The sequence below is a fragment of the Lycium barbarum genome, chromosome 7, assembly GCF_019175385.1.
Source record: "Lycium barbarum isolate Lr01 chromosome 7, ASM1917538v2, whole genome shotgun sequence".
In the NCBI taxonomy this organism is placed as follows: domain Eukaryota; kingdom Viridiplantae; phylum Streptophyta; class Magnoliopsida; order Solanales; family Solanaceae; genus Lycium; species Lycium barbarum.
The window spans coordinates 75,448,103-75,474,167 of NC_083343.1; positions in this window are offsets into that span (position 1 = coordinate 75,448,103).

Sequence of the window (26,065 nt, forward strand, 5' to 3'; positions counted from 1 at the left end):
AACATTAGCTAATCGATTATATGAATGTGCTTACTAACGCTAGATAAAATTGGGCGGCATTTCCTTTGTTTCTACTACTTTATCCATACCACATATCAACTCCCAAAGGTCAATAATAACATTCATAATATCACCATCAATAACTTTTGTCAAATTCATCATTACCAAATCCCCACAATTTCCTCTCAAGGTCATTCATAATCATGACCATAATACAACATTACATTCATTCTCACCTAATATTCCTCTCATGCTCTTAACATAATTCATAATGTAATTACAATCACAATATATCAAGAATCATGATTCATATTAATCTACTACTCACAATTGCCACTAATCTCATATTTCGTAACCCATTTTCCATCTTCTTCCATAATCCAAGTACACCCCAAATAATTTAAACAACATGGAATGATCATAAAACTTACCTTTGATAGTATGAGAATGATATTTAGGTGGAAACACTTCACTTGAGCAAAACCCTAGTTCCACTTCCAAAGAGATTTCTTGTCTTGGATGAACCCTAGTGAGTTTCTTGCACTTGATTCTCTTAGATTTATGATATGAACATTTAATTTGTCTTGAATTTGTGTTGATGAAATGTTTAGAACCCTCTAGAACTCTTGAGAGAGATGAAGAAGTGGAAAGAATGAGAAAATAAAAGTGGGAACATGTATTGATACTTGCAAATTAATCAGTCCGTCGGGCATTATACAGACCACTTATACGGTCCGTATAACATTGTACGGTCTGTATAAGTGTCCGTGGTTCACCACCATGGAATTCATTCTTCCTGTTGGGTTATACGGACCCTTATACGGTCCGTATAAAATTCCACGGTCCGTGTAAGGTGGTCGTGTAACTCACAGCTTTTCCGGAGTTGTCCTCGTCGTTTCGTTTGATCTCCAATCCTTATGTAACCTCCTTGACACTTGTTTAACACTTCATTACCAATCTAAGGGACATTATAACTCTTTTCCAAAATATCATTAAGCCATCATTAATTCGATACTCGTAATTCTTGCCCGACACACAACATATACCTCACTTTCCTTAACAACTTTCGTCTCCTACCTCAAATGTCTTTGAAATCTCATTTAGAATCATCAAATATTATTTCTTACTTATCAAAACATCGTATACGTCGTGCCCTTCGTCAGTGTATTCATATACATAAGCCCTTTGGTTATCAAAATAATAATATAGATACAATCGTAGCATCGTGAGACCATACTACCCACACATGCGTATCTACGAGCCTCTACTAGAGTACTAGACATATGGATGGGACAAGACCCCGTCGTGCCCAAAATATGCATATGTACACAAAAGTATAAACCAAATAGAACCTCCTGAATAATGGAGTGCTTCTGTAAATCTGCTGATGGCTCCGATGGATCTACACCGTCTCCCTTTTTACCTGTGGGGACGAACACAGCGTCCAAAGAAAACGGACGTCAGTACGAATATTGTACTGAGTATGTAAGGGATAAACAATAATGATATACCAATGAAATACGGAGACATCGAGTGAAGAGCAATCTGTAACTGACTGTCACTTAAACCTGAAGTAATGCATGCTAACTTACTTTATAATCATCATCATATCATGTATACATATATGTATAAGCTGCCCGACCATATAGGTACGGTGTGAAAAAGATTAGCCTGCTTCCAAGTCTACCGCGTTCGGGGTACCATCTCATGCCACCCACTAGTGGTGTCTGCCCATGCCATCTAGACATGGTGTATACGCTGCCCGCTTTAGCGGTGTCTGCCCGGCCATTTAGGCGCGGTGTGATATCATCATGTACATCTCATAGACTTATCATATTCTCATCATACTATTATCATAATGCATGATTGGGGACTTAAGACAATTATACTTTATCGGGGTGACATAAGGTCGTGAACCCCCCCGATTCCGTTATGGAGCATTCATAAGCATTCTGCCTCACCTTGAAAGAATTAGCATATAAGGTGAGTGTATTTGTCACGACCCGACTCGGGGCCGCGACGAGCACCCGGTGCTAGCCCACCCGGGCACCCTCTTAGCTTACTCTTATGCTTACATCTAGGTGAGCCACATAATTATACATGCATTTCCATTCATTCGTCAACTAGTCCCATTTGGACAACAGCACATTTATATCATCATAGGCATCTATGCCACATCAATGTACATGGGCCAACGTGGCCGACAAAATGATATACAAAACATAGGCCGACAAGGCCAAACACATCTACCCACACACACATATGTCTACGAGCCTCTAAGAGTATAACATATCACATTAGCGGGACAGGACCCCGGTATGCCCATAATTATATACACAAAAGAATGAGTACCCAAAAGATATGGCTCCGAAGGAAATGGAGCTCTCTATGTAATCTCCGAATAAGCAGCTATGGATCAAGTCTGTCTCCCTGTGCACCTGCGGGCATGACGCAACGTCCACAACAAAAGGATGTCAGTACGAAGAATGTACTGAGTATGTAAAGCATGATCAACATCGATATATAAGCTTAATGAACAACATATGAAATAGCATAGGAGGGGAGACAATAATATCATCGTCATAGTACTTACCTGCCTTTCGTAGGACTTTCCATTTTTCATACGTATTAGTACACCTACGTCATCATCCGTATTACATAATAGTACTCGTACCATACTTGTGATCATATTCGTATACATGTCCTTATTCGTATTCTTATACATAGTCTTATCACATTCATATTTATATATATACATAGTCATTTCATATACATAGCTTTTACATAGCATACCCGACCTCATAGGATCGGTGTTTCATACATACTTGGCCAACCAAGGCTCAAGGTTACTCATACCTGGCCCTACCAAGGCTTCAGGGTTATCCGTACCATCTGCAGAGGTGTGCGCGCGTTTCGTAATCGTATACATACAAACATATATATAATCATATACTCTACCAGGCACCATAGGCTCGGGGTTTAATTATAGCCCTTCATAGGCACATATAAGCATGCTAGCGCGTAGGCACCTTTTAACATCATTATTATTATCATCGTCATCACTATTATCATTACTTTCACTACATCTATATCTTATGCTTACTCGTCATATGGGGTGAGTAGTACAATCGTAGTACATATCGAGGATCGTGAGCTTATGAGCTCGGAATGTCAATCATTTGAATACAATATACTCATATAGAGGATTTAAGAGTTTGGCCAAGGAACTATGCCTTATGAAAGAAGGGTTAGGCTTACATACCTTTTCGTCGGACTATTCTACATTTGCACGCTTCCTCCCAATGCTAGCGCCTATACCTTCATTAATATCATAACATTGACCATTAGTCATTCACATTATCCATATTATCTAGATTCCTTAATTTGCCTCTAATTCACCCATATTCATGGTCATAACATCCAACTTCGTCCATTCGTCTAAAGTGTCTAGTTCATGATCTTAGTGTCATTTATAATACATTCATATCACAACACAACACCATTCATGATTCAATTCAAACTATTCCTCAAAATGTCACTATTCATCATTCATGACCTACTTGACCATATTTTCTACAATCCATGTATTTCAACTCTTCAATACCTTAAACATCATGTAAAAATCATGAATCTTACCTTAGAAGTTTTAGGAACAAGCTTTGGTTAATAATACTCCACTTTGAGCAAAACCCTAGTTTTTCTCCATTTGGATTTCTTGACCTAGATGATCTTTGATGATGTTCTTACTCTTGATTCACCTTGTTTTATGTTGTTGATCTTCAAATATCCTTGAAAACTTGTATAATAAATGTAGAGAGAGGTTTTAGAGAGAAGTGGTGTAATGTTGGAATGAAATAAAACAAGTGTTGGTCCCTTTATTTAATGACTTGCAAAAATCTGAGGTGGGTGAACAATGGTCGTCCATGGAGGTTTACGGTCCGTATTCCATTTTACGGACTGTCCCTCGTGGTCGTCTTTAACCATAGCAGAACCAAAAAACTCAGGCTGCCAACATGGTGATTTACGACCATGGTTTACGGGCCGTAAATCACTTTACGGTCCGTCCTCCTGGTCGTATTTTACCACTTCTCAACTGGGCAGAAAGTTGAAACCTTGCATGGCAATTTACGACTGCCAGTTTACGGACCGTATACCAATTTACGGTCCGTATTTTTCACTTTACGACCCCTGGGTAGATTTCAAATCTGCAACTTTTCATATTTCTTAGACTTCTCATTTTAATCACCCACGTCCATGCACATGCATTGCTCACCTTATATCTCATCTTAATTTGGCCAACTTTCTCATCTCACATCGGATACCTTCGAAATCTCGCCTAAGGTCTTTCTCATGGACATCATGCACTCATACTTATCACTAGTTCGTTCACTTACGTACCAATGAATTGTTTTTTCTGAGGTGTAACATTCTTCCCCCCTTAAGAACATTCGTCCCTGAATGTTAAAGTGCTCGGGAATTCTACAAAAATTTCGCCAGAGTTTCCCTTATAATATGGCGCTACCATCCTGCCACAACAACCCATAATATCGATGCCACACGGGGCCACAACATAACAACATAAAATTTTGGCCACACATGACCCAAAAGCATAAAAGGAAAATATACATGCCTTATGATCTCGACGTCTCATCTTGGGCTTCTTCCAAGGGCTGAAATAAATGTGGGTATTTGGATCACATACTTTCTTCTGCTTCCCATGTCATCTCCTCTCGTTTACTGCTTCTCCATAGAACCTTAACCGAGGCCACCTCTTTGTTTCTAACCCTCCGTACTTGCCTGTCTAATATGGCAATGGGTATCTCTTCATAAGTCAATTTCTCTGTCACTTGCACATCATTTACTGGGACGATCCTAGTAGGATCTCCAACACATTTTCGAAGCATCGAGACATGAAATACTGGATGGACTGACTCCAATTCCGGAGGTAGATCTAACTCATAGGCCACTTTGCCTATTTTGCGCACAATCTCATATGGTCCAATATACCGGGGTCTAAGCTTCCCCTTTTTGCCAAATCTCATAACGCCTTTCATTGGCGACACTTTCAAGAATACCCAATCCTTCACTTTGAAATCCAAGTCTCTTCGATGATTATCCGCATAGGACTCCTGACGACTTTGGGCTACTAACAACCGATCTTGTATAAGCTTGACTTTCTCTATAGCTTGCTGGACCAAGTCTGGCCCTATCAATTTAGTTTCTCCGATTTCGAACCACCCAATTGGGGATCTACACTTTCGCCCATATAAAGCTTCATATGGTGCCATTTGACTGCTGCAATGATAACTATTATTGTAAGCAAATTCAATGAGTGGCAAATGATCATCCCAATTCCCTCCAAAATCTATCATACATGCTCGTAACATATCCTCAAGAGTCTGAATAGTACATTAAGCTTGTCCATCGGTCTGGGGATGAAATGTCGTGCTAAGGCTAACTCGGGTCCCTAAACCCTCTTGGAAAGACCTCCAAAACATAACTGTAAACTGAGTCCCTCTGTCGGAGATAATAGATACCGGGACGCCATGGAGTTTTACTATCTCTTTAAGATAAAGCTTCGCATAATCTTTTGCCTCATAGGTCGTCCTGGCTGGTAAGAAATGAGCTGACTTGGTGAGTCTATCCACAATCACCCATATGGAATCATACTTACGTTGAGAACGGGGTAAGCCTGAAATGAAGTCCATGTTAATCACTTCCCACTTCGAAGTTGGGATTTCTATAGCTTGCAACAATCCACCCGGCTTTTGGTGTTCAATCTTCACCTGTTGGCAATTAGGACACTGAGCTACGAATTCCGCTATATCTTTCTTCATCCCATTCCACCAATATATAGACTTAAGATCATGATACATCTTCGTCGCTCCGGGGTGAATGGAGTAACGGGAACAATGAGATTCTCTCAAAATCTGGTGGCGTAGACCTGCCGCATCAGGGACACATAATCTGCCTCGGCATCGGAGAACTCCGTCTCCTGAAATATCAAACGATGACTCCTCTTTCTGAGGGACTGTATCTCTGTACTGCATTAGCATGGGATCCTCATATTGTCGCTCTTTTACTTCCACTACTAGCGATGAAACTGCTGAATTCTGAATAGTAGCTCCGCTACTACATGAGTCCACTACTCGGACTCCTAGGCTAGCTAACTGTGGAAGCTTACGGGCCATCTCTTTCTTTTCTAGTCATACATCACTTAGACTTCCCACCGACATAAGACTAAGAGCATCAGCCACAACATTTGCCTTTCCGGTGTGGTACAGGATCTCCACATCATAGTCTTTTAGCAACTCTAGCCATCGTCGTTGCCGCAAATTCAACTCTTTCTGCTTGAAGATGTATTGAAGACTCTTATGATCTGTGTAAATATCCACGTGGACACCATATAAGTAATGTCTCCATATCTTTAATGCATGGACCACCGCGGCCAATTCTAAGTCATGGGTAGGATAATTCTGCTCATGTTTCCGCAATTGTCTTGAAGCATACGCAATCACCTGCCATGTTGCATCAACACACAGCCTAGCCCAACACCTGAAGCGTCGCAATACACAACGTATCCTTCCAATCCCTCTGGAAGTGTCAGAACTGGGGCAGAAGTCAACCGACCCTTTAACTCTTGGAAACTACATTCACAAGCATCCGTCCATTGAAACTTAGCTGATTTCTATGTCAACTTTGTTAGTGGTGCAGAAATAGAGGAAAAACCTTCAACGAATCTCCTGTAATAACCTGCTAAGCCCAGAAAGCTACGAACCTCTGTAGGAGTTGTGGGTCTTGGCCAAGTCTTCACGGCCTCAATTTTTTGACTATCCACTCGAATACCATTGGTTGCCACAATATGCCCTAAAAATGCCACTGAGTTCAACCAGAACTCACATTTGGAAAACTTTGCAAACAATTCTCGAGTTCGAAGAACTCCAAGGACAATGCGCAAATGATCCGAATGTTTTGCTTCGGATCTAGAATACACCAAGATGTCATCGATAAATTCTATCACAAATAAATCCAGGAAGGGCCTGAACACATTATTCATCAAATCCATAAATACCGTTGGCGCGTTCGTTAGCCCAAATGACATTACCCGGAATTCAAAATGACCATATCTTGTTCTGAAAGCTGTCTTAGGGATGTCTTTCTCCCTAACCCTCACTTGATGATAAATACAACCTTTCGTGATCATATTTCTTGCCTTTAGATAGGAAATAAATCTCTTTTGGTGACGCCGTATTCCCCTTCCATTCCTAGGACTGGTTCTCCCGGAAATTGGAAACGAACCATCTTCATTCGGCAATCAACATTGGCATAACAAGAAGCCAACCAATCCATGCTCATAATAACATCAAAATCTACCATTTCTAGCTCATGCAAATCAATCATGGTACGACGGTCACAAATCGTGACTATACAATCCCTATATACTCGGCTAGCTATTACCGATTCACCCACGGGTGTGGACACTTCAAAAGGTTTGATCGACTCCGGCTCAACTATAAATTGACCCGCAATATAAGGAGTAACATATGATAACGTGGAGCCCGGATCAATCAAAGCATATACATCATGACAGAATACCGATAATATACCTGTGACCACGTCAGGAGAAGACTCTAGATCTTGGCGTCCAGCCAAGGCATAAATACGGTGCTGAGGGCCGCTAGTACTGGGAGCTCTACCTCTACCTCTACCATGGCCAACTGGCGCATGTGAAACTGGCCCCGTAGGGCGTACAGATGCCGAAGATCCGGCTACCGACCCTGATGGTTGGGTCCTACCTCTACCATGTACTGAGGGGCAATCACGTATAATATGGCCTGGTCGACCACATGAATAGCAAACATCTGAACCCAATCGGCATTGACCCCAATGCGACTTCCCACACTGGGAACATCGTGGTATAGGTGGCCTTGACTGGCCTGAATCACCTCTAAACTGGGACCCCGAATAACTCTGACTCAGCCCGGGATGAGTAGATCTATCAAGGCTCTGGCCTGAAAACCGTGGAGGTGCACTGGTCATAGAATAGCCCGAATGTCTAGGGAATTGTTGCCTGTGTCCGCTTCGGGACTCACTCATTGGGCCTGAAGATCTAGCCCTCTTGTTATGTCCCCGATCTTGCTCACGTTCACCTCTTCGCTGCTGTAGGCTTTCTTCTAAGTTCTGAGCATGTGCCTGAATGTGTGCAATGTCCATACCGTCCTGAAGGGATGCAGTCAAGCATTTATCCATCTGATGGGGCCCTAGGCCCTTTACAAATCGGTGTACCCTGTCGCCCATATCTGCTACCATGGCCGAAGCATACCTGGCCAAGGAGTTAAAAAGGAGGCTATACTCTAGGGCACTCATACTGCCTTGCCTCAAATTTAAGAATTTATCGGCCCTATCTCGCCGAACTTCTGGGGCATATAATGACGGAGAAAATCATCAACAAACTCTTGTCATACCAGGGGAGGTGCATTTGCTCCCCGTGAAGCCATCCATACCGTATACCACTGAATCGAGACATCTCTCAACCTATATGACGCTAGTTCCACCGACTCGGTGTCTGAAGCATGCATCAATCATAGCGTCCTTAGCATACCATCAATAAAATCCTGAGGATCCTCCTCCGGTTTTGACCCAAAGAATTCCAGAGGGTTCAAAGTAATGAAATCACGGGCCCTTGCACTAACAGCCCTTTCACCATACCCTGAACTGTGCCTCTGAGCCAGGGCCGCAACCAATTGAGTCAATAACGTAATGGCCTCTTTTACATCTTGGCTCGAAGCATTTGGTGGAGGAGCTGGGGGTGCTGGAGCTGGGGTTGAGGCTCCCTCTCGCTCCTCAGAGACGGGCACTGTCTGGGAGGACTGAGATTGAGCTGCACCCTGGGACTCAATTTCCTCTATTACCGGTAGCGGTGCTTTCTTAGCCCGCTTCTATACCACCGTCTTGCCACTTTGGGCTGCCGTAGTCTTTCCCTTTTTAGGCACCTCTGAAATACACAACACACGATTTAGGAGCAAGAAAATCCAACATCATAGCTCTATCGCACGATTCTTATGAAGAAAGAAGGTCATTTATTCTTAAAATGTCCGCAGCTTCTTGTTTATAAGTGTGGCGCGCAACACACCCATAACCAAGACTCTACTAGACACGGCTCGTAGACACACCCGAGGGATGAACTGCTCTGATACCACTTTTGTCACGACCCGACTCAGGGCCGCGACGAGCACCCGGTGCTAGCCCACCCGGGCACCCTCTTAGCTTACTCTTATGCTTACATCTAGGTGAGCCACATAATTATACATGCATTTCCATTCATTCGTCAACTAGTCCCATTTGGACAACAACACATTTATATCATCATAGGCATCTATGCCACATCAATGTACATGGGCTAACGTGGCCGACAAAATGATATACAAAACATAGGCCGACAAGGCCAAACACATCTACCCACACACACACATGTCTACGAGCCTCTAAGTGTATAACATATCACATTAGCGGGACAGGACCCCACTATGCCCATAATTATATACACAAAAGAATGAGTACCCAAAAGATATGGCTCCGAAGGAAATGGAGCTCTCTATGTAATCTCCGAATAAGCAGCTATGGATCAAGTCTATCTCCCTGTGCACCTGCGGGCATGACGCAACGTCCACAACAAAAGGACGTCAGTACGAAGAATGTACTGAGTATGTAAAGCATGATCAACATCGATATATAAGCATAATGAACAACATATGAAATAGCATAGGAGGGGAGACAATAATATCATCGTCATAGTACTTACCTTCCCTTCGTAGGACTTTCCATTTTTCATACGTATTACTACACCTACGTCATCATCCGTATTCCATAATAGTACTCGTACCATACTTGTGCTCATATTCATATACATGTCCTTATTCGTATTCTTATACATAGTCTTATCACATTCATATTCATATTATATACATAGTCATTTCATATACATAGCATTTGCATAGCATACCCGACCTCATAGGATCGGTGTTTCATACATACTTGGCCAACCAAGGCTCAAGGTTACTCATACCTGGCCCTACCAAGGCTTCAGGGTTATCCGTACCATCTGCAGAGGTGTGCGCGCGTTTCGTAATCGTATACATACATACATACATATATATAATCATATACTCTACCCGGCACCATAGGCTCGGGGTTTAATTATAGCCCTTCATAGGCACATATAAGCATGCTAGCCCGTAGGCACCTTTTAACATCATTATTATTATCATCGTCATCACTATTATCATCACTTTTGCTACATCTATATCTTATGCTTACTCGTCATATGGGGTGAGTAGTACAATCGTAGTACATATCGAGGATCGTGAACTTATGAGCTCGGAATGTCAATCATTTGAATACAACATACTCATATAGAGGATTTAAGAGTTTTGCCAAGGAACCATGTCTTATGAAAGAAGGGTTAGCCTTACATACCTTTTCGTCGGACTATTCTACATTTGCACGCTTCCTCCCAATGCTAGCGTCTATACCTTCATTAATATCATAACAATGGCCATTAGTCATTCACATTATCCACATTATCTAGATTCCTTAATTAGCCTCTAATTCACCCATATTCATGGTCATAACATCCAACTTCGTCCATTCGTCTAAAGTGTCTAGTTCATAATCTTAGTGCCATTTATAATACATTCATATCACAACACAACAACATTCATGATTCAATTCAAACTATTCCTCAAAATGTCACTATTCATCATTCATGACCTACTTGACCATATTTTCTACAATCCATGTATTTCAACTCTTCAATACCTTAAACATCATGTATAAATCATGAATCTTACCTTAAAAGTTGTAGGAACAAGATTTGGTTAATAATACTCCACTTTGAGCAAAACCCTAGTTTTTCTCCATTTGGATTTCTTGACCTAGATGATCTTTGATGATGTTCTTACTCTTGATTCACCTTGTTTTATGTTGTTGATCCTCAAATATCCTTGAAAACTTGTATAATAAATGTAGAGAGAGGTTTTAGAGAGAAGTGGTGTAATGTTGTAATGAAATAAAACAAGTGTTGGTCCCTTTATTTAATTACTTGCAAAAATCTGAGCTGGGTGAACAGTGGTCGTCCATGGAGGTTTACGGTCCGTATTCCATTTTACGGACCGTCCCTCGTGGTCGTCTTTAACCATAACAGAACCAGAAAACTCAGGCTGCCAACATGGTGATTTACGACCATGGTTTACGGGCCGTAAATCACTTTACGGTCCGTCCTCCTGGTCGTATTTTACCACTTCTCAACTGGGCAGAAAGTTGAAACCTTGCATGGCAATTTACGACTGCCAGTTTACGGACCGTATACCAATTTACGGTCCGTATTTTGCACTTTACGACCACTGGGCAGATTTCAAATCTGCAACTTTTCATATTTCATACACTTCTCATTTTAATCACCCACGTCCATGCACATGCATTGCTCACCTTATATCTCTTCTTAATTTAGCCAACTTTCTCATCTCACATCGGATACCTTCGAAATCTCGCCTAAGGTCATCAAACGTCGTTTCTTGCTCATGGACATCATGCACTCATACTTATCACAGGTTCGTTCACTTACATACCAACAATTTGTTTTTCCGAGGTGTAACAGTATTCAATGAACAACATCAATGGATCATAATATGGACCATTAGGCTTGTAGAAACATAGTATCGTGGGCCTTAGACTCTTTAGACATAGACTCATCATTATCATGCTCGTAACACATCTCTTATCTTATCTTGTATGAAGCTCTTTACTAAGATTGACTCATAATTTTCGGGATGTAGGAATGTCATGAAGAAGAACGAAATATCATATCATACGATTCATGCCTTAGAAAGAACGGGCTAGCCTTACATACCTCTTTCGTTTAGCTATTCTATCATTTGATCGTTCTTCTTCGTTGTTTGCATTTCTACCTTCAAGAGAGTTCATGCTCATATTAGATAATTGATAACATAAGCGTGTTGGAACTAAGCTAGAGAAATTTGAGCAGCATCTCCTTTATTTATACTACTTTCTCCATATCACATATCAACTCCCAACGTCAATAACAACATTCATTATATCATCATCAATATCTTTTATCAAATTCATCATCAATTTCCTCTCAAGGTCATCCAAAATCATGATCACAATACAACTTTACATTCGTTCTCATCTAACGTTTCTATCATGTTCTTAACATCATTCATAACGTAATTACAATCATTACATATCAACATTCATGATTCATTCCAAACTACTACTCAAAATTTACACTATTCTCACTTTCATGACCCATTTCCTATACACTTCCACACCCCAAGTGTTTCAACATTTTAACACCTTAAATAACATGTAAATACCATTAAACTTACCTTTGATAGTGTAAGAATAAGCCTTGAGTTGAAATATTTCTCTTTCACCAAAACCCTAGTTCACTTCCATTGATATTCCTTGGCTTGGATGCACTTTAATGTGTTTCTTACACATGATTTTGTGGGTGTGATGAAATTGATCATCAATTTCTCTTGGGTTCTTGTATATCAAGTGTGTGGAAGTTTGTAGAGAAGTCTTGAGTTGTGGAGAATGAAAATGAAATGAAAATAATGAACTTGGGTGCTCTTTTTATAAATTAATAATCCGTTCCGACAAAATTATATGGACACTTATACCGTCAGTATACATTTATACTGTCACGACCCAACCCCGTGGGCCGCGACTGGTATCCTAACTGGATACCCATACGTACCTACCTACCAGAATTGGCGCATCAGACAGATAATTCACACCAGCTGTATACAAACTTAAGCCAATACAAATGCAGCGCGCGCTATAACGTACACATATCCGAACATACTGAAATTACGTATAAGCTGATGAGGCTAACATAACGGAAATAGTCACAAAATCGTACGTACCTACCCGAATCGTAGCAACCCGTAACCCACATACATATCTACAGGCCTCTAACAGACATACAAAATCAGATGACGGGACATGGCCCTGCCGTACCCAAAATTATCATACATACAGAATATACAGATGTCAGAAGATATATACCAAAAGTATTCGCTCCGGATCAAAGGAGCTCTTCAAAATAGCAGAATCTGAGTCCTAGACTGGCGGTGTATCTCCAGGTGCGTCTGTACCTGCGGGCATGTAACGCAGCCCCCGAAGAACCAGGGGTCAGTACGAAAAATGTACCGAGTATGTAAAGCGGAAATGTATTAAACATAATCATAATCTGGACCAGAAACACTGAAATATAATAGACAGCATCATAAGCCGAACAGACAGACGGAAGTATACCGGACAGAGTCATAATCCAGACGGACAGACAGAATCATGGTCCAGACAGAATCATAATACATACGGACAGACAGAATCACAATACATACGGACAGACAGACGTGTGCCGGACAGAATTATGCATGAAGAGTCATACAGAATCATACAGAGTCATGTGCTTACATACATGCTGATAGCACTTACATACATACATACAGATCCCGGCCCTGTCATGGGGGCGCGGTAAACAGAACCCGGCCCTCTTAGTACGGGACGCGGTGGACAGACAGAATCAGATAATGTGCCATCCTGGCCGCCATCCCCATACACAGATCATAATATCATACCGATATAAACAGATCCCGGCCCGCACACCGAGGGACGCGGTGAACAATGCAGAGAAATATGCACGATAACAGAACCTGGCCCGGGACGCAGTGAAGGAAGCATTGAGACATCCACAAACAGATTAATGAGAAACCACACACATACAGACTCAATCAAACTGAAGTATGCCAAGCGGCGAGTCAAATCAGAGTATACAGATGGTATTCATAATACGCGCCTATATCCTACTTGGGAAGGCACGACAGATTTTCACCAGAATCATATTTTCAGATGTCAAAACCATTTTGCAAGATTTATATAAAAACAGTCATATCATGGTCAAAATGATAGTTCAGATGTTGCCTGTGAAAAACGGACAGAAAGAAGGCAATTTAGGCCATACAAGAGGTATCGGGGCTCCATGGGCCCACCTCGGACCAACTCGAGGCGACATGCGTAAATGACTGATAAAAGACCTTATGTGGTCATCCATAATCATTTAGAAGTATTCCGACTCCGTTTAAGGAAAGTTTCATACAAAAGTTCACTTTAAAGACATTTTATAAGGAAATGGTTTCAATCTTACTGAAGGAATTGGAGCGGATTTCCATCTCGAATTCCGAGGAACGGAGTCGTATTTAAGGCTCGCGGTCGAGCCTATCATGTTCAGAACATGCCTAAGAATAAAGGGGAAGGATTTACATACCTCGATTGCGCCTTACGCTCGCTTGGCTTCGATTCCAATTTCGTCCAGAATCTAGAAATGGTCAAGTTTACCAATTGTCAATTCAAGCCTTTAGGATTCCATACTTAATCACATAATTGCCTACCGAAATTTCGGCAGCATTTCCCCTATATATTTAACATCCCCGAGACTTAGCTCGGCTTAATATATCAACACAGCACCCAACAACAACATCAATAACAACAACAAGTATTACCAAATATGCAATATGGCATTGCTAGCCATCTTTCCGACATAACACAATATCTTTCATTCCGACCTTACACTTCCAAACCAATCTTACCATTTTCATATTCATCACTTATCAAGGTCGTTACAACATGATTCGGAGACATATAATATCGTTTTCGCCAAATATACATAAGGTATACACCATATACAAGCTTCCTACCAAAGGCATAATTCATCCACAATTTCCAATCTTTTAGCATAAACATCCATAAGATATTCTTACCTTCCAACTCCAACAATGATAACCATAATTTGCATCTTCCTACTTTCACTTCCGCATTTACATAATTATAATAAACTTGCATGTTTTCCTACAACAACTTAATAATCATTTTTCCATAACAACAAAAACCATTACTCTTTCATTCACTTCACAATTACACATTTAACATACTAATAAAATTTATTCACATTCCATTATGCACATCACACCACACGGCCACAACCTATTTTTTTCCAACTTCCACTAATTCGTTCAACTTTCATTTCTAATACAATTCCCACATTAACTATAACAAGATTCCAACATGAATTCAAGTCATCATAGGCATGCAATATATGTATATATATATATATATATATATATATATATGCACACGGCCAACATGCAAAACATCCCAACACACAAAATTTTCATGCTTTTCATTCATTTCCACACACTACTTCATACATATACCTTCCATAACATAACAAAAGCATAGAATACTTACCTTTCCTTCAAGTTCTTCACTTGCCACTAGAGTTGTCCTCTTGCCAAAATAATTATACCAAGTTGTAGAGAACCTTGAGTTTGGTAATAATCCCACAAGAAATGAATTTTTTGAACCAAGATTAGGCTCCAAGAAATTTTTTCTTTCTTTTCTTTCTCTTCTCCTCTTGGCCGTGCTCTCTCTCTCTCTCTTTTTCTCTTATTTGTTCTTTGTTTTTCTTGAAGCTTCTATAGGATATAGATGAATATATATTACCACATGGAAATTAATTCCATGGGCTTGGGTCAAGGGCATATGGCCGGTTGGGCCTTCCCTTTTTGGGCCTTATTTCTTTCTTTTTTTTTTTGAGCCCAATTGTTGGCTAAATAATTGTAATTCATGGCACAAGTTTCCAAAATTCCAACTTTGCCCTTGGCCTCCTTTCGTAATTCCACACCAATGTATTCATAGCCAACACATTCATACCAAGTAATGTCACGACCCAACCCCGTAGGCCGTGACTAGTGCCCTATCTGGGCACTCAAACACATTATAGTATATAGCAGAAGCCGACAAGGCTTTATTTCAAATTTAGTTAATTTCCAGAAAAAACATTTGGCAGAGTTTCCTTTGTTTTACGGACTATCCCATATACCCTGCACGCAGAACATACCAACAAAGGCCACACAGGGCTAACAAAACAACATTTAAATATATGCGGACCGGCTGCCGCGGCGAATGGAATCGCCCGAACACAACATAAGCACACCACTGTACAGAAAGATCCCAACCCACAAACATGTCTACAGACCTCTAAATGGACCAACGGAATCATATGGCGGGACAGGGCCCCGCCGTACCCATGAACGAGAATATACACATATAGAAATGACAGACTGTACCAAAAGGTGGCTCTGAATAAAATAGCGCTCCAAAAATAGCAGAAGGAGATCCTAAGCGGACGGATCAGCAAACCTGTCGTCGGTACCTGCGCGGCATTAAAACGCAGCCCCCGAGGAAAGGGGTCAGTACGAAATATATACTGAATATGCAAAGCCTGAATTACAGAAACAAGATCATAACCGGTACAGAACGTACAGAAAGTAAGCAGAAAATCCAAAGTATCAAACACATATTTTCAAAACATGCAGAGTGTGTACAGAAACATATGTCATATCAAATCCGGCCCCTGCCAAGGGACTCGGCAGACAGAACGTGGCCACCCTCCCGACGCTGGTGCCACAACACAGAAGAATCAGAATAGGGGCATAACCCCGTAACATAATATGTCATATCAGATGGCCATAGTAAATCATATCAGAACAAACGTACATGGCACAGCATACTCCACAAACCCATGTACGCGTATACCTGCCCCTTCACATCGAGGCACGGCGAACAATGCAGGGGATTATGCTTGACAACATATCCTGGCCCGGGCTCAGTGTGGGAAACATTGGGGCATCCACGAATGGAGTAGTGAGAGACTAATGCAATTAAAATATCATGAATGTTTCCATAGACTCCATGAGGCATATCAAAGACAACCCGATCCAATGAAGTCGGAAGGAATCATAGTAAATGAGTTTCGAGTATCAAAACAATTTATCAGACTTAATGGAATATTTAAAACAACGTTTGTTAGGTAATTAGAATGGTAGCAAAACGTTTCTTTTAAGAACTATTCTAAAAAAAGACTTAAGTGCATTAAGGGCAAAATCGGGAATAGTGGGCCCACCTCGGGACAAGCAAGGCGATGGGTCCAAATTACGCCCTTTAAGCTTATGGGATCACCTATAAAGGTTCTACGGACATTCTGTAGCTTTCCAAGGAGTTTAGAGAAGGTTTGCATAATTTCCAAGAAAACATACCAAAAGAGTTCAATCTTACTGAAAGAAAAAGTGATATTTTCACTTGCGGATTCCGAGGGGCAGAAAGTCTTTCGAGGCCCGAATTCGATCCTAATACACTTAGGCATGCCAAAAGAAGGATCGGGGTAGCTTTACATACCTTTTTAGCTTCTTAAGCCTATCCAAGCTCACTCTCCGTTTCGTCAAAAATCTGCAAATGGTCACATTTACCAATTGTAAGTTATAGATGCTACGAATTCAATTCAACTCATATTTGTCTACCGAAATTTCGGCAGCACTTCCCCTATACATATAGCATCCCCGAGAATTCAACTCCGCTCAAAACCATCAACAACAACCCAAACAACAACATCAACATCAACAACAAACATTAGAAACACAATATGGCACCACTAGTTCTACCTGCCGACATAATGCCATTATCTTCATTTCAACTTCAATTTCCAAACCAATTTCAATGATTTCACATTCATTATCAAACTAGATCATCACAACATAGTTTAGAAGCGTTTCATATCGTTTCCTTAAATTATACACACGATATACATAATATACGAACTTTCCGCCGAAGTCATAACTCATTCAAAACTTCTATTCTTTGGCATACATATTCATGACATGTTTTCATCTTCCAAATTCATCAATAATCATCATGACTTGCAACCTAACAACTTCATTTTCGCAATGTCGTAAAATCGTACTAAAACGACATAAGCTTCAATATTCCATTTCGATACAAACTTATATCATTTTATCTCCATATACATTGCAAGTATCATAATAACACATTAAACAAACTTAATCCATTTCCATTCCACACACTCCAAACCACACGGCCGAACACCCCACTAACCACTTTTATCAATTTCATTCAACTTTCATTCCCAATATGCATTTTACCACAATCACAACTAGAATATGACATAATTTAAACTCACCATAATTATACAACATACATACACACACAGCCATATACTATATCTCCTACCCACTTTGCAAACTTCCATATTTCCATACAATCAATTCATTTATACATACTACAACATAAACATGACTTCATAACACAAGAACAAGGGATAATTTCTTACCTTTTTACTCAATCTTCTTCACTTGAATATAGGGTCAACTTGAAGAAACAAGACTTCTTCCTTCCAAACCAACTACACCAAGTTGCAAAGGGGCCTTGAATTAGTAGGATTCCAACAAGAAAATAATTTTGGAGGCAAGATATTTGAGGGTGAAAATTTGGGACTAGGGCCGAATGCCCTTCACTCTTTTTTTTTGCTCTTCTTTTGTTTTGTTTCTTTTTCTCACTCTTAGCTTCTTCAGTCTTCTAAAGGATGAAGACTTTTATGTTAATTATATCACATGGAAATTATTAGAATTGTTGGGTGGGCTTAGCCAAGTGGCCGGCCACCCCCTTCCTTTTGGGCCTCATTTTCCTTTCAATTATTTGGCCCAATGAATTAAAATCCTTGTTATATAATTCCCGAAACTAATTTCCAAAATTCTAAATTTGCCCTTAGTCTCCCTCGACACTTCCACATTAATATTCTTTCATGCACAACTCTTGTGTTAAATGTAACCAATTATGACTTTATTTCATACAAGTCAAGATTATTTCTAATTTTTCCAAATGCGCGAAAATACGGGATATAACATCCTCCCCCCCTTTAGAACATTCGTCCTCGAATGTTAAATTAATCTTATAGGGTTTGAAAATACTTTGGGGGAACTTTCTGTTTATAGACAGCACATGCGATACACATTCATTATTGAAATAGAATTTACCAAGGATTCAAGATTACCTCTGGGCGTAGGGAACAAATGAGGATATTTCTTCTTCATCTCTTCTTCGGCCTCCCAGGTCATTTCCTCCCTATTATCGTTCCGCCACAGCACCTTAACAGAGGCTACATCTTTGTTCTGGAGCTTTCTTACCTGGCGGTCCAAAATAGCTACGGGCTGCTCCTCGTAAGATAACTGCTCCGTCACCTGAATGTCATCCGCAGGAAATATTCTGGAAGGGTCACCAATGCATTTGCGGAGCATAGACACATGGAATACCAGATGTACCGCTTCCAAATCAGATGGCAGATCTAACTCATAGGCGACATTTCCAAATTTCCGCACAATCAGATAAGGCCCAATATAACGCGGACTAAGTTTGCCCTTTTTGCCGAACCGCATTACGCCTTTCATAGGCGATACCTTCAGAAATATCCAATTACCAACCTGGAATTCCAAAGGACGACGCCGTTTGTCAGCGTATGATTTCTGTCGACTCTGGGCTGCCAATAGTCGCTCCCGAATAAGTTTCACCTTATCAACGGCCTGCTGGATCATATCTGGGCCGATTAATTCTGTCTCGCCAATATCAAACCAACCGATAGGTGACCTGCATTTCCTACCATATAAAGCCTCGTACGGAGCCATCTGGATGCTAGAATGGTAGCTGTTATTATAAGAAAATTCAATCAATGGCAAGTGATCCTCCCAGCTACCTCTGAAATCAATAACACAGGCTCGCAACATATCTTCAAGCGTCTGGATAGTGCGCTCGGCCTGTCCGTTACTCTGAGGATGGAAAGCTGTGCTTAGGCTCACCTGAGTCCCTAATCCTTCCTGAAAAGATCTCCAGAAGTTCGCCGTGAACTGAGCACCTCTGTCAGTGATAATAGATATAGGAACTCCATGAAGCTTCACTATTTCTTTAATATAAAGCCTGGCATAATCCTCGGCGGAATAAGTAGTCCTGACGGGGAGAAAATGGGCTGATTTTGTCAGCCTATCAACAATAACCCAGATGGAATCATACTTCCGTGGAGTGCGAGGCAACCCTGTAATGAAGTCCATATTAATGATCTCCCACTTCCACGTCGGAATTTCCATTTCCTGCAACAGTCCACCCGATTTATGGTGTTCAATCTTGACCTGCTGACAATTGGGACACTGGGCGACGAACTCTGCGATGTCCCGTTTCATGCCATCCCACCAGTATAAGCATCGGAGATCATGGTACATCTTCGTAGACCCAGGATAGACCGAATAGCGAGCATAATGTGCCTCGCTCATAACCTGCTTCCGAAGGCCTGCAATATCAGGTACACACAACCTGCCCCTAAATAATAAAGTCCCGTCCGGAGTGAACTCGAACGGAGTCTTCTCCTTATCATAGGCTGTGTCTCTGTATCGTGCCAAAATAGGATCTTCATATTGATGCCGCTTGATATCTTCCTTAATAGATGATTCAGAAACCCCTCGGACAGAAATTCGTGTACCTCCAGAATCGGCCAGACGAACCCCAAGATTAGCCAACTGATGAATGTCACGTACTATCTCTCTCCTGTCTGGCTGTAAATCTGCCAAGCTGCCTATAGATTTCTGGCTAAGCGCATCTGCAACAACATTAGCCTTGCCCGGATGATACAGAATATCCACATCATAGTCTTTCAGGAGCTCCAGCCATCTCCGCTGCCGCAAATTAAGCTCTTTCTGCTTGAAAATATACTGGAGACTCTTATGATCTGTATAGATATCAACATGAACGCCATATAAATAATGTCTCCATATCTTCAAGGCATGGACCACCGCTGCAAGCTCCAGATCGTGAGTAGGATAATTCTTTTCATGCTTTTTGAATTGCCGAGAAGCATAAGCTATAACTCTGTCGTGCTGCATCAATACACAGCCCAATGCCATGCCAGAAGCGTCACAATAAATAACATATCCATCGGGTCCCTCTGGAAGAGTTAGAACTGGGGCTGTAGTGAGCTTCTCTTTCAGCAATAGGAAGTTTCGTTCACAAGCATCAGTCCACTGGAACTTGGCTCCCTTCCGAGTTAGCCTTGTCAAAGGCGCTGAAATCGAAGCAAAATTTTCCACAAATCTTCTGTAATAGCCTGCTAACCCCAGGAAACTACGTACCTCGGTGGGCGTCGTGGGTCTGGGCCAATTTTTCACGGCCTCAATCTTCTGTGTATCCACCCGGACACCATCAGCTGCAATACTATGCCCCAGGAATGCCACTGAAGCCAGCCAGAATTCACATTTAGAAAATTTTGCATATAATTTCCGATGCCGAAGTACCCCAAGTACCGCTCTCAGATGATCTGCGTGCTCTGCCTCGGACCGAGAATAAATCAGGATATCATCGATAAATACAATTACGAACATGTCTAAGAATGGCCTGAATACCCGGTTCATTAAATCCATGAATACCGCAGGAGCATTAGTCAGCCCAAAAGACATAACTCTGAATTCATAATGCCCATATCTGGTCCGGAATGCTGTCTTAGGAATATCAGCCTCTCGTACCCGTACCTGATGATAGCCTGACCGAAGATCTATCTTCGAAAAATATCTGGCGCCCTCCAACTGATCAAACAAGTCATCAATTCTGGAGAGGGGGTATTTATTCTTTATAGTTACCTTATTCAGCTGCCGATAATCAATACACATACGCAGCGACCCGTCTTTCTTACGCACAAATAATACCGGGGCTCCCCAAGGCGAAGTACTGGGTCTGATGAAGCCTTTTTCTAACAGATCCTTCAACTGCTCTTTCAGTTCTTTCAATTCTGCCGGTGCCATTCTGTACAGGGAAATAGATATCGGCTGAGTATCTGGAAGCAAATCAATAGTAAAATCTATCTCCCGCTCTAGAGGAAGGCCTGGGAGCTCATCTGGGAACACATCTGGAAATTCATTAACCACGGGAACTGACTGAAGAGTCGGCGTTTCTGCTGTCAAGTCTTGTACCCGAACCAGATGATAAAAATAACCCTTTCTGATTATTTTCTTCGCCTTAAGGTATGAAATAAACTTACCTTTCGGCGATGCTGTATTACCGGCCCATTCTATAACTGGCTCCCCGGGAAACTGGAAATGAACTACCTTATTTTGGCAGTCAACATTAGCATACCAGGAGGCTAGCCAGTCCATCCCCATAATAACATCGAACTCGACCATATCTAACTCCACCAGATCTGCCTTAGTGTCACGGCCACATACAATTACAGAACAATTTTTATATACCTGTTTTGCTACAATAAAGTCCCCAATCGGTGTGGCTACCTCAAACGACTCTATAGGTTCAGACGTTATACCAATTTTACTAGCAACCGGAGGCGAAATATATGACAAAGTCGAACCTGGATCAATCAATGCATACACAGACCGAGAGAAAACCAATAATGTACCTGTAACGACATTAGGCGATGCCTCCTGATCCTGGTGGCTGGACAGAGCATAAATGCGGTTCGAAGGACCGCTAGTACCAGAAGTTCCACCACGGCCTCTGCCGCGACCCGCTGGTGCTGAAGTACCTGGCCCCGTAGGGTGCATAGCCATTGATGAAGATGAAGACCCGGCGGCTGATCCGGTAGGCTGTGTTGCACCACCCGCACTACCCTTATACGGGCACTCTCTCACAGAATGGCCCTGACGGCCACAAGAAAAACATGCACCGGTGGCTCTGTAGCACTCCCCCGGATGGTATCTGCCACAGTAAGAACACTGAGGCCTAGGTGGCCTCGTCTGACCAGAACCCCTGTCTGTCCGCGAACCTGAAGCCCTGGAGCTCTGACCTGCTCCTGAATAACCTAGGCTATCAAATCTGCGACCTGTAGGCTATGGAGGTGCGCTCTGTGCCGGCTGGGATAGATGTCTGCTAGGCTGCTGCGGCTGCTGAGGCTGCTGAGGCTGCCTGCCCCGAAAATCTCCAGAATACCCAGATGATCTGGCCCTCTTGGGCTGTCTCCGATCCTGGCTCCTATCAGGCTGACGCTCCCTATGCCGGTCCTCCATGCCCTGGGCGTGGGCCTGAATCCGGGCAATATCCATGCCGGGCTGAGCAGCCAATACCAAACAACTGTCGACAAAATAACGGTCCAGCCCCATAATGTACCTGTGCATCCTGTCACCCATAGTAGCTACCACAGCAGGTGCGTATCGGGCCAATGAGTCGAACTCCATACTGTACTCTCGAACACTGCGACCCCTCTGTCTCAGCAATAAGAATCTGTCAGCCTTGGCCCGCCGTAACTCCGGAGGCAGAAAATGACTAAGAAAAGCCTAAGAAAAATCATCCCAAACTGCTGGGGGAGCGCCGTCGCCTCTGGATAACTCCCATGACTCGTACCAATTTGCCGCTACATCATACAACCGGTACGAAGCCAATGTGACTGACTCTGTCGCGGAAGCATTAAAAAAATGTAAGGTGCGCCGCATCTTCCTGATGAACTCCTCGGGATCCTCCTCGGGCTTTGTCCCGAAGAACTCTGGAGGGCCACAAGTCAAGAACTCACGAGCTCTCGAACTATCGCGCCTATATGCTCGGTCACCTCCCAATCCGTGCCCCTGAACCTGTCCTGCCACAAGTCTGGTCAATAGCTGGACTGCCTCTCTCATAGTCTGATCCTCAGTCCCTGGCCGTGGAGCTGGAGGATCAGGTACTGGAATCTCGGGAGCTGGCGGTGGAGCCGCCCCTCGACCTGCAGCTGCTGCTGCTCCAATATCCTCTACGTGTGGCGGTGTGGAAGAGCCCTCTGCTGGGGGCAAAATATCAGGAGCAATATGAGCATGGGCCCTGGTAACCCTCTGGGCCCGACTAGTCTCTCCCACAGCTGCTGCCTTGGCCTTTTGGGCCGTTGTCGCCTTTTTTGGAGGCATAACTGCAAATGTAACAATTCGTTAGGGAGGAATCATGTTGATAACACAGCTCTATCGCACGATCTAAGACAGAAAGAAGGGTAGTATCCTAAATGCCCTGTAGCCTCCTGTTTATAGGTGTGGTGCACAACACACCGATAAACAAGACCCTACTAGACACGGTCTGTAGACATTCCGAGGACGAACCGCTCTGATACCACTTTTGTCACGACCCAACCCCGTAGGCTGTGACTAGTGCCCTATCTGGGCACTCAAACACATTCTAGTATATAGCAGAAGCCGACAAGGCTTTATTTCAAATTTAGTTAATTTCCAGAAAAAATTTTTGGCAGAGTTTCCTTTGTTTTATGGACTATCCCATATACCCTGCACGCAGAAAATACCAACAAAGGCCACACAGGGCCAACAAAACAACATTTAAATATATGCGGACCGGCCGCTGCGGCGAATGGAATCGCCCGAACACAACATAAGCACACCACTGTACAGAAAGATCCCAACCCACAAACATGTCTACAGACCTCTAAATGGACCAACGGAATCATATGGCGGGACAGGGCCCCGCCGTACCCATGAACGAGAATATACACATATAGAAATGACAGACTGTACCAAAAGGTGACTCTGAATAAAAGAGCGCTCCAAAAATAGCAGAAGGAGATCCTAAGCGGACGGATCAGCAAACCTGTCGTCGGTACCTGCGCGGCATGAAAGCGCAACCCCCGAGGAAAGGGGGTCAGTACGAAATATGTACTGAATATGCAAAGCCTGAATTACAGAAACAAGATCATAACCGGTACAGAACATACAGAAAGTAAGCAGAAAATCCAAAGTATCAAACACATATTTTCAAAACATGCAGAGTGTGTACAGAAACATATGTCATATCAAATCCGGCCCCTGCCAAGGGACTCGGCAGACAGAACGTGGCCACCCTCCCGACGCTGGTGCCACAACACAGAAGAATCAGAATAGGGGCATAACCCCGTAACATAATATGTCATATCAGATGGCCATAGTAAATCATATCAGAACAAACGTACATGGCACAACATACTCCACAAACCCATGTACGCGTATACCTGCCCCCTCACATCGAGGCACGGCGAACAATGCAGGGGATTACGCTTGACAACATATCCTGGCCCGGGCTCAGTGTGGGAAACATTGGGGCATCAACGAATGGAGTAGTGAGAGACTAATGCAATTAAAATATCATGAATGTTTCCATAGACTCGATGAGGCATATCAAAGACAACCCGATCCAATGAAGTCGGAAGGAATCATAGTAAATGAGTTTCGAGTATCAAAACAATTTATCAGACTTAATGGAATATTTAAAACAACGTTTGTTAGGTAATTAGAATGGTAGTCAAAACGTTTCTTTTAAGAACTATTCGAAAAGAAGACTTAAGTGCATTAAGGGCAAAACCGGGAATAGTGGGCCCACCTCGGGACAAGCAAGGCGATGGGTCCAAATTACGCCCTTTAAGCTTATGGGATCACCTATAAAGGTTCTACGGACATTCTGTAGCTTTCCAAGGAGTTTAGAGAAGGTTTGCATAATTTCCAAGAAAACATACCAAAAGAGTTCAATCTTACTGAAAGAAAAAGTGATATTTTCACTTGCGGATTCCGAGGGGCAGAAAGTCTTTCGAGGCCCGAATTCGATCCTAATACACTTAGGCATGCTAAAAGAAGGATCGGGGTAGCTTTACATACCTTTTTAGCTTCTTAAGCCTATCCAAGCTCACTCTCCGTTTCGTCGAAAATCTGCAAATGGTCACATTTACCAATTGTAAGTTATAGATGCTACGAATTCAATTCAACTCATATTTGTCTACCGAAATTTCGGCAGCACTTCCCCTATACATATAGCATCCCCGAGAATTCAACTCGGCTCAAAACCATCAACAACAACCCAAACAACAACATCAACATCAACATCAACAACAAACATTAGAAACACAATATGGCACCACTAGTTCTACCTGCCGACATAATGCCATTATCTTCATTTCAACTTCAATTTCCAAACCAATTTCAATGATTTCACATTCATTATCAAACTAGATCATCACAACATAGTTTAGAAGCGTTTCATATCGTTTCCTTAAATTATACACACGATATACATAATATACGAACTTTCCGCCGAAGTCATAACTCATTCAAAACTTCTAATCTTTGGCATACATATTCATGACATG